Source organism: Amblyomma mixtum, chromosome 6 (genome assembly GCF_055824585.1).
Source record: "Amblyomma mixtum isolate Tamu chromosome 6, ASM5582458v1, whole genome shotgun sequence".
NCBI classification, from domain to species: Eukaryota; Metazoa; Arthropoda; class Arachnida; order Ixodida; family Ixodidae; genus Amblyomma; species Amblyomma mixtum.
The window spans coordinates 140,317,569-140,328,580 of NC_143017.1; the positions used below are offsets into that span (position 1 = coordinate 140,317,569).

At 46.8% G+C, this 11,012-nt stretch overlaps 1 non-coding gene across 1 annotated transcript; it reads left to right on the forward strand.

Annotated features, from left to right (window-relative positions):
* The first annotated feature begins 6,365 nt into the window (after positions 1-6,365).
* TRNAT-GGU (transfer RNA threonine (anticodon GGU)) lies at positions 6,366-6,439 on the forward strand. The gene has a single exon. It is a non-coding gene; the product is annotated as a tRNA-Thr (tRNA).
* The last annotated feature ends 4,573 nt before the right edge of the window (positions 6,440-11,012 follow it).

Consider the following 11,012-nt stretch of genomic DNA (forward strand, 5'->3'; position numbering starts at 1 on the left):
GGAAAAGACAGGGTGAATGCGTCAGTCAGCCTTCCTTATTGATGGTCGATAAAGAGGTCGCATTTCTTGACAACACGTGATTTGTGCTTTGTTTTTTAGTGGCTTTGTCTGTTTTTTTTTGTTTTTTTTTGTTTCTGGCTGTCTCGTGTTTTTTCGGTTAATCACAGTGTTCTGAAATCGCGTTGTAAGGTTTTAATCTTGACTCATGATGTAGTTCTTAGACTGTTGTTAGTCTGGGCATGTGCGCAAGTGACGTCAGGTCATGTGACTTTTTAACTATAAATGTCTGTTTTTTCTGAATAAAAAATAGTTGTGAGTCAGCGCTCGTCCGTGTGGTTTCCTTCATCTTTGTCTTCCGTCCCTTTCGCGCTGTTTTTTCCACCCAAAATGAACGTATACCAACTCGCCCAACTTTCCATTCTACGACTTCAGCCTATGCCTTGTTCTCTCTTCACCGCTTTTAGGCTACCTCCGTTCTCCCGTCTGCTTTCTGCGCTATATTTTTTAAGTTGAGGCAGATGTGACAGTTGTGTTTACAGCCCCTCACAAGCTTAACAAGCTTTGCAAGCTGACGAAGCCCTACTCCTCGGTCAAACAAACATGTGGCATCAAACACCAAACTGCGTACGTGGACTGCATTGATTGTGTTGTTTACTGCATCCCTCTGTCTTGTGGCAAAAAGTATGTTGTACAAACAGGCTGTTGTCTCAACGGCCCGCTGCGCCAGCACAACAGTAATGTTAGGAATTCGTCCGGAAGCAACCTAGCCATTCACTGCAGTAAGTGCGGGAACTATGCTCTATTGTTAAATCAGTTCCGTATTATCGGACGTAGTCGTGATCAACTTGCCCGAGAGATTATCGAAGCGCAGAAAATTGTATCACTGGGAAGCACCGGTGTCGGCGCTCCTTCCATTTCATTGTCAAAAAAAGAACTCAGATTCCTCAGTGTATCAACGTAATCTTGCACAAGTCTTCTGGTTTCTGTCAGGCTGGGCAGCTACACTTTTTCGTCACGCACGTACAGTCTCCTGCCTTGTCATAGTAGACTTTGACTACTGTGTAAAGCACTTGCGGTTTCATGAAATAAACAGAAGTAGCGCTCGTCCCTGTCTGTTCCTTCTTTGTCCGTGTGGTTTTAGCGCTGTCGAAAAATGTCAAACATGCACCAACTAGCCCGGTCCGCTACTCTTCTGAATGATGAGGAATTCCCAGCGTAGTTCTCGTCTGTGCGCTAATCCACGATAGCATAGTGCATCATCATCATCATCAGCCTGACTACACCCACTGCAGGGCAAAGGCCTCTCCCATGTCTCTCCAATTAACCCTGTCCTTTGTCAGTTACCGCCACTGTATCCCCGCAAACTTCTTAATCTCATCCGCCCACTTAACTTTCTGCCGTCCCCTGCTACGTTTGCTTTCTCTTGGAATCCACTCCGTTACCCTTAAGGACCAGCGGTTATCCTGCCTTCGCATTACATGCCCTGTCCAAGCCCATTTCTTCCTCTTGATTTCAACTAAGATGTCATTAACCCGCGTTTGTTCCCTCGCCCACTCCGCCCTCTTCCGATCTCTCAACGTTACACCTATCACTTTCCTTTCCATAGCTCGCTGCGTTGTTCTTAACTTAAGCTGAACCCTCTTTGTTAGCCTCCACGTTTCTGCCCCATAGGTGAGTACCGGTAGGATACAGCTGTTGTATACTTTTCTCTTCAGTGATATTGGTAAGCTACCATTGATGATCTGAGAGAACCTGCCATATGCGCTCCACCCCATTCTTATTCTTCTAGTTATTTCTCTCTCATGATCCGGATCATGACCTTCTATGAACAAGCTTAGTGCATACCTGCCCTTTAACACTGTGTACGCTTCATATGTGCCCCTAATCTCACTAAGCCCTATCACATCCCATTTAATACCCGTTAATTCCTCCAACAGCACTGTTAGACTAGCCTCACTAGATACGGTTCTTGCGTTAAACGTTGCCAGTTTCAGTTTCCAGTGGCGGCGTGTCCAGAACCAGAGATTCTCAGCACCCTCCGTTGCGGCATAGGTCTCACCGGCGCCTTGGTCAGTTGCCCCACAGCCGCTGGAGAACGAGGGCCGAGGGTTAACTGGTTTGTTCATATAGGAGCTTGCAGACAAGTACTGCACCAGGATGGCCAAATCCTGCTCTGGTGAGGGAGTGCGTTGTCTGTTCTGGTCACCGAGTTGAGGTCGCACTCCAGGGTTGGTGATGCAATTCCATCGACACACGGAGTTTTTTCTTCTTTAATCCGGTGGAGAACTGCTCGTCACCGGGATTCGAAGTCCTCTCGCTCGCGAGGCGATGCTCTATCTCTGCGCCAGCGGTGCCCTGTGCCACCTTCTTTACAAAACTGGTAATAAGAAGTTCGCAACATGTCTTAAACCTCATTATTAATTCCTCTTTTATTCCGCTCTTGGACAGTCGTTCACACGGGTCACACACCCGCTTTCACTCGTCTTCAAAAAAAATAAAGGACAGTGAATATAGAGCATGGCGTCGTTACTGCCAAAAACTAATAGAGGGAAAATGCAAAAACTGATCAGCATCGCAAACAGAATAGAACCTTGTATTATAACGGCCCAAAAAATAAAAATGTCCTGAAGCGAAATGACGAAAATTCTCGCGAGCTAGGCGATGTCAGTGAGCGTTAAATAGTGTCCAATGGTTTAAAATAATCCGAGACACTAACCTATGGCGCCTCTTTCTCTCTTCCTTCTTTCAGTCTATCCTTCATCCTTTCGCAGAGCCGGGTAAGGCTATTATTCTCTTCGCCTTTCCTGTACACCATTACACGTAGACATTAGTTGGTTGGTTGGCCTCAAGTAAAATGGCACATACCCACTACGGGTGAGTGGCCAAGACACAGGCGGTGAACTGTTGGAAAGATTAGCAGTTTTAGAGGAAAAGGAGTAGTAATAGGCTATAGGCTGACATATTGGACGACGCAACGACAGGGGCCCTGTTAGCATAAAGAGTGGCTTTTAAATCCCCTCATCCCTCTTTCTCGGTGCAGGGTAGCCAACCGGAACGCTCTTCTGGTTAACATCCCTGCCTTCCCCCTTCCTCTTTATCCCTCTCTATATATCTGACGAGTGTCTTGCTTTAAAAGACTTCCTTTTCTCATTTTTTAGAAGCAGGTACCGTGTGTCAAATTCGTACTGGAACGTTGGTTTTCCATCAGCGCACATCTTCGCCGAGCTGCCAAGCTTCCATGGTTTAAAAAAAAAAAAGAGCATATAGGCGTTTACTCATGAAATTTGAGGCAAATATAGAGCTTGCTGGCCTCTGCGCTTGTAAACAAAAAATATATAACCTGGCTGAGCAGGGCCTCATCGAAATACAGGCCTCCACTGCAACGTAGAAAACTACTAATCGTAACCGAAAAAAATAAAGAACACTTATTAATAAATACATTATCATGACACCTAGATTTACTAGTTTTACTTCTCTTCTGTGTGTAACTAATGAAGGTTCGGGACGTTGATGTGGTTCCGATTAAACTAAAAGTTGCATTGAGAGCTGTAAAGTTGGGTTTTTATAAGTGATTAAAGAAGCTAAAAGCACATAGCTGATTTTCACGTCCTTCTTTAAGGACCGTCAGATGGCGCAACTTCAAAACGGTTTCCTCCGCACGTATAAATGTCACCGAAATAGCAAAATAGCTCGTTCCATGACCGTACAAATCATTGGTAGTTCCAACTGCCACTCGGAAACCAAAACTTTGTTGAATGCCTACCTTGGAAGCGTACGGTTAAGTAGTTTATCATGTTGCAAAGGTCACTACCGCAGCGAAAAATGCGGTGCATATTTTATCCCAGACACAAAACACACATCTAAAACTTCGGTATCCTGATTGATATTTGAGCGCGATATCCTTCTATCACTGTCTTTTCCTTTTTGAGTGTTTTCCGTCACAGAAGCAGGAAAATTTTCTGAAGCAGTTTTATTAATTTAACGCTGACCTTCGCCAGTGACAGCCTAGTAGGGCAACCGCTCTTGTGAAGAAAGGCTGACGGCGGTTGCGGCTGCAGCTCCAGTGGAGTTTCCTCTCTCGCAAAACGGCACTGCGCGAGATCGCCGCCGGCGGCCGAGCCGCGGTGCCTGGTCGCCGAGGGAGAGCGGGGTCGTCGTCGCTAAGCGCCGGGCCCCGAGGTGCCATCAACTCGCGCCCGAGAAGCTCTCCTAGCACGCGAGCTGCCGCCATCATTGGCCTTTCGGGCGAGCGCACTCACACCCCGCCACACCCTGTCCGCTTCAAATTATAATACTTCACGCAACCCCGGACACAATATACGTGTGCCGCACGGATCTCCCTCACCTTTTTCTGGGCAGTGGCATCGCCTCGCACATCGGTGCTTGCAGCCGGACCGTGCGGGTGTCTCGCTATGTGCTGGGATCTACCCCTCCACCATCACCCCCTTCTTCCCCCGTTTTTATTTAACCACTGTTTTATTCTGGCGAAGTGTCGCACTTTTTCTGCGGTGCGGGGCTTCGTACCTTCGGCGTACCTGTTCGCGTGGTTTATTATTCTCTGGGAGCACACATCTTTGCCCGCTCCAAGCCGGTAACAAGCAGTCGAAGGGATCTCGGGTAATGGTTGACTGGTCGTTTGAAATTGCGGTCTCGGTGGGTAAATAACGAGGCGCCGTCTTTCTTCTTTACATTTTTTGGGGGCTTTAGAGTACAGTCTCCTCCTCCTCGACCACTCTTTTATCCTCGCAGGGCTTCCGGACGTACATCGCGATGTTCCGATGGTAATCAGTCAAGCGCCGAGTCAAATAGAGTTCGTTGACACCTGAAACGACGCTTGCGCCTGCAGTTTGCAAATCTAAGAAGCCCGAGGTGTATGCAAACAGGACGTCACTCCATTTGAACGTACCTACAGAGTGTTCGCTTATGACGGCAGTCGTCGCTGGTTCCAGGGATTGAGCTTTAATATCGATGCAAAGTACCCGCGGATTACGAAAGTTTGAAAGGCGGACGAATGGCAAACTTGTAGCTCGCCATTAAAAAACGCACCACCTCGTTTTCGGGATTCGGTGATGCGAATTTATCCCTACGCATTAGGCGATGTCGACGCTGTTGCACGTTCTTGTTGGCAAATCTCACAAACACGTTTCTCTGAATCTGAACTTAGGAATCAGAAGTAGTAATTTGGGGACCTAATCGGGTGACCCGCCTCTCGTCTCTAACAACAGACCTCAGCAGATTTATTCACCACTGAATTGAGTACACCGCATTAATCGAGTGCGTGCTATCATTCTGCGCTGCAAACGACAGTACGGTGGGCTTTTGCTCCCGGTATATAACGATGATGATGATGGTGATGATTTTAGTGGCGCTAGGTAATAATTGGAAAAAGAGCGCTATGGCACAAGGTTGTTTCTTCTACTCAAGGTGGGATCAGAGACCCATTTCAAAGCATTTCACCCCAAAGAAGCCGAGCTGCAGGCCGGTGAAAGCTTGTACCCATTGTACCACAGGCGGGTACCCGGCAGCACTGGGTAAAATGCTTGGGAAATGGGTCTTTGACCCCACCTGGAGTAGAAGAGAAAAACTTGTGCCATGGCACTCTTTGGCCACAGATGCCCTTGCGCCCGAAAAATTCATCATCATCGTCGTCATAAATTTGATGTACCTCGCCGAGCCTATTGGTAAGAAATCTGTAAAACTTAATTTCGGTCACCCTGTGTGCGTACCACACGGCATGGCATAAAGTGAAACATAGGGCCAAATTCTAAAACGTTCCATACCCCAGTGAGGATGCCTTAAGATCGGCTCCCTTTCCTACGGTCCATTTTTAAATACGCCTCACAAAGAAACCCTTCGTAAGGTCAACCTTGGAGCGTCCTTTGCTTAAGGTGGGCACAACGCTATCTTCGTGCTCCCTTACTTCGCTCCTTGACCAGTACGCAAGCTTCACTCCCTTAATTAATTAAGTAATTACTCCCTTATTACAAATCTACTCCACCTTGGGGGATTCCCCTAAACATTGGGTCAACACTGTTCCCACTTCGAGTTATTGATCAATTCGCTCTCGCCATCCATAAGCTTGCCGTCCGGTTAGCTCAATTGGTAGAGCGACTGCTCCGGTGAAGCGGTGGTCCCGGGTTCGATCTCCGGACCAGGACGAATTTTTCTTTAACTGCGAAGTTTCTGAGGAAGCTGCATAGCTTTCCTTTGTAGCCGTATGGCTGCGCTTGGGTGGACGTCAATGAGTAATTACTCCCTTATTACAAATCTACTCCACCTTGGGGGATTCCCCTAAACATTGGGTCAACACTGTTCCCACTTCGAGTTATTGATCAATTCGCTCTCGCCCTACCATAAGCTTGCCTTCCCGGTTAGCTCAATTGGTAGAGCGACTGCTCCGGTGAAGCAGTGGTCCCGGGTTCGATCCCCGGACCAGGACGAATTTTTCTTTAACTGCGAAGTTTCTGAGGAAGCTGTATAGCTTTCCTTTGTAGCCGTATGGCTGCGCTTGGGTGGACGTCATTGAGTAACTACTCCCTTATTTCAAGCTTCAGTACAGCACAACTCGCTCTGCGCTCGCACAGTAGGGCGTCTACGGTCGCGATGGCGGTGGTGGCACACAGTTCACAATGGCAGAGCGAACATTCGCTGTTGCCACTGGAAACAGTGGGACGTTGCCAGACCAAGTATGTTTTACCGCAAAGCCATATAGCGCATTGAAACAATGCGCTTAAAATGCAAAACGACCGAAAATAGGCGCGTGCACCTCAAGAGCAGATACAAGGTTGCAGATGTGTACTGGCCTTTTTCCCAGTTTAAGCAAATATATTTGTATATCATTAGCGTATAGTCTCGACACCAGACGCGTACAAGCGGCACCCGGTCGCCGTGAGTGCGTGTAACCCAAGGAGCGCCTAAGGATGGTTTGAAAATTAGACGGCTTCCTTCAACGCTTCCCTCCTCATTTTAGGTAAGGAAACCGTAGTCTTTCTTGAAGATATTCGATGGCCTCCATTTCCCTCTTGTCGACCTGTCTCACTTGGCATAAACACTTTGTTCAGAGCGGTGAAGAAATCTTTATTATTTAGTTAGGAGTCATGTCTAGCAATATTAGGTATGAATTTTTGCAGGCCGTTAGTTCAGTTCTTTTTTGGGGGCTCTTTGCCATTGACTTTATTCGCCATCTTTAGATGACGGTTTACAAATATCGAGAAGCTGTATTAAAGCACCGCATCGTTCAAGCGTTCCGTAGAGTGCGCAAACTCTCTTCCGTTCTCATCGCAAGTTCTTGCAATTTTCTGTACTCGTTTACGAAAGCGTTCCGGGAAGAAAAAAAAAAACATGCACTCTCAGTGCGCACGTGCTTGTGGTTGCAGTTTTTGTATCGCTGTCGTTTTTAGTCGCCGTCTATTTCGCAGCGTAATGGCACGCTTTCCGGGAGCGCTGAACATGTACAGTAATGAGGCAGAAATAAGATACGCTTGAAATGTACTGAAAATCTCCGTTTAATGAGTTCGAACTTTTTGTTCGAGACGCACCGAAAGCATAACGGTATCAATTTAAAAGATACGGGTTCTTCTTAATAAACTCCATGGCATAAACGTTCGCGTTTAGGTAAACGGTGTTTTGAATAGTGGTACGAAATAAAATCATTTGGTGACACTACCGGCCATAGTACCGATCATGGCCAAAAATACAACGTTTACGTTGACGTGCAGAAAAAAAAAATCAAAGGCAGCTTCCTTACTAGCATTACTGACATACCGTATACGGCTTACACCGTCCACAATGCTTGATTGCAAGGCGCTTAACAGTCTGCCTGTTCTTTTAACAGACTGGTTTGGTTGGTCGATGCCTTTAACTTTTCCAAAAACGAAACAAGCTTTCCTGTGTGCTTACCTTGTAAATTGAGTTCAGTTTGAAGTCGGCAGGTTTAACTTGCGTGGTGGTCTACAGCTGATAAAAGGTCGCCCTGATAAATAGTTTAATCTGAAAAAATACGTATATCCTTCTTTTTCAATTCTTAGCTTGATTCATTCCTTGGAGCCATCGTCAAGTGCGCCCTTACTACTGCGGATGACCCGCAGGTGATGTTTACTTCCCGCAAGATATGGTTACGAGTGCGAACATTTACTTAGTCGCTCAGATATAGCCGGAAACTTCAAATAGGAAGGGAAAAAAAGAGGACGAAAGGAAAAGGCACATAGCTTATTCTTTTTCTCTGTGGTCAGTTTTTTTTTTGTTTTCACTAACTCTTTTTTTTTTTGAGCAAAACATGCTTTTGTTTTCTAAAAATAAAACACAGTGTGCTAATGGTGAACACATTTTTGCGCATAACGTTTTTTTTTTAAATCTCTGCAACCACCAGAAAAAAATTAGTAGAAATCAGATACAATATTAACCGTCTACTTCTGTAAAACATTTCGCACATAATTAGTTCTCCGACATATCCTGCCTCTTGTGAGCGCGTGAGAAACAGCGAAACGTTCCGTGCAGAAGAAGATCAGGACCTGGAGCTCAACGAGTGCATGTGTGCTGTGATGAACAATATTTCTACGCATTGTTCAAAAAAAAAAAAAACGCTGAAATTTTGCGCATGTAAAGAAGCAAATAAAATAACACCCGCTTCACTTTTAGTTCGATATGTACGTCCCAGATGTGAGCAGATGTTTTAGGATGACATCTTTTTTATTAGCAGGTCCAGAAGAACATAATTTGCAACAACAAATGCCGCATTTAACGGCATAGTATCCTCAAGACTGTGCACTGTTTTCTAACGAAATATCTCCACACTTCTCGATTGGAAACTACCAAGCTACTATTTTTATCAAATTAGCACGCATAAAATAACCGGCTCTTATAAGACAAGCCAAGAACGAGTAAAAAAGCCGGCTATTTCATGTTATGAACAGTTATAGCTATTAAGGACTAATAGTGACGCTTGCAAACCCTTTTCATGGGCGTATGAGCAATTTCACTTGAATCATTGTCGCATTGTATCCAAAAAGAAACTCAGAAATCGGCTACAGCGGAGCCCATCGAGTGTTTGGCATATATGGTGACAGCCATGCACTCGAGCGCTGTGTGGCCTGACGAGATACCATAACCGTCGCACATGCATGTTCTGCGTTGTTCAGCCGAGATTTCCTGCGTGGGCATTGGCTCGAGGTTTGCGCCGCGCCGTGTTGCTCTCGATTGAGAAGGTCAGAGCCCGGCCCCGAAGCCTGCCTCGAGTTGCGCTACTCAGCATCGGTCCGCCGGGTCCGGGAGTGGCATACCAAACCGGCTCCTTTTTGCCTCCGCCACCGCAGACGCGGCAACGATGGACATTGTCCATCGCGGGGACGGGGACGATGCCGGTCACGAAGGCGGCGCAAGCTGCCTGAGGTCGGAATACGTGAGTGCGCCAAGCCGAAACCCTAATCACCGGCGCGCCAGTCGAGTTTTCCCCTCCGGCTCTCCACATACTTCTGCCCACTGGAGTCCCTTCCCACGAGGGCCTTCCTTACCCTCGCGTCAAGGATTCCGCATTGCTTGCCTTCTGCCCGCCTTCGGTGTCCCCCTCTGCCGCCATTGTGCGGTGTATGCATTCGCGCTCTTCGTAGCTCCCTCTCTCCCCGTGCCGTTCCCACCTCTCCTCTCCCCCTCATGCCTTTCAAGCTCCTCTTCCAGGCTAACCTATGTAAATGGCGCAAATTGTATCACGCTCGTCGGTTCCCAAACGGAGTTTACGGCCAGTTGGAAACTCCGAGAGCGAGGGAGCTGTGAGACGCACGTGTAGGTTGAATAGAGCTGGATGGTAGTCATGTCCTAGCGCCTGTCGCCCGCCCTCTCTCAGTCGCTTTCGTCCACGCTGATGCCTTGAATAGGGTTTAACTGCGCCGATTCCGCTGGGAGCGAGGCCTGCGGTGTCTGTTTCAGCGCTGACGAACTGCCTTTGAAATTCCAAGCTCGGCGCTGGCGAGAGAAAACTTTGCATCAGTGCGGGAGGAAACGCTGGCTGGCCGGTAGTTGGTCGGCAACCGGAGGCGATGGTGGGGCTACCTAACCAGACAAAGAGGGAAATTTCCGAAGCTTATTGTTGAAGTAGATTCTGGGGCATATATGCTACGTGGCCAGGCTTGAGGCGTTTCCGGAGAGGAGTATTTTACCATCCCAAGCAGCGCAGGTAATAGTCTCAATATTGCAAATGGATGGTTTCACTCTAGTCCTTTGTAGAATCGGCCTATACCAATACATTTTCAATACTGGGCCAATTAGTTGTGCTGTTGGGTAGGTACAAGACCTTAATGGGCTTATAAATTTCTTTGCGGCTTATTGCGATCGTGGAAGTCGAGAGTGGAAAAGGGTCAAAACGAGGACAAATTTCATTCAGCATAAACTAAACGTAACCAAAAATAAGAATTTAGGTGGTATATGTTTTCCGGTTTTTCACATTCCCAGCCACTGTAGCCATGCAAAAGACAAGGGTTTCAGCTGTGCAGAAATAGTGCGCTGGGATACTATCCTTAAACATCGTTTGAAGATGGTATTACACATATGTAAGCAAGTAATCAAACTCGTCCTCAGATGTGAGAAGAGGGCAGTTTATTTGTCATTAAACGATAAGAAACTACGATCATCGCATAGTTAGCTCGTCCTTATAATTGTGCAAGAGTATCTTGCACTTAGAACAATTTAGGTATCCTTCTGAAACGTGCAAGTCGATATTGACGGCTGCTTGAGCACTTTTATTTCCATTTCTGCTGCTTTCCATTCTCACATGAAAATCAACATGTTAACAATCCTGTCTGATAACCTGTGAAGCTTCAAGGTCGTGTTGCGTTTTCGTTTGTTGTTTTCATGGAAATCAATGTATCAGGGACTTTCTATGGTGTTTCAAGGCTTTTCCGTGGAACTTTTTTCCATGAAGTTTTGAGCCGGTGCATTAACTGCGCCTGGTGTCATGGGAGAGCGAGGGAGGGTGCTTGCGTGAAATTAAAGGAAGGGGAGAGGGGGGGGGGGGGGGGGTG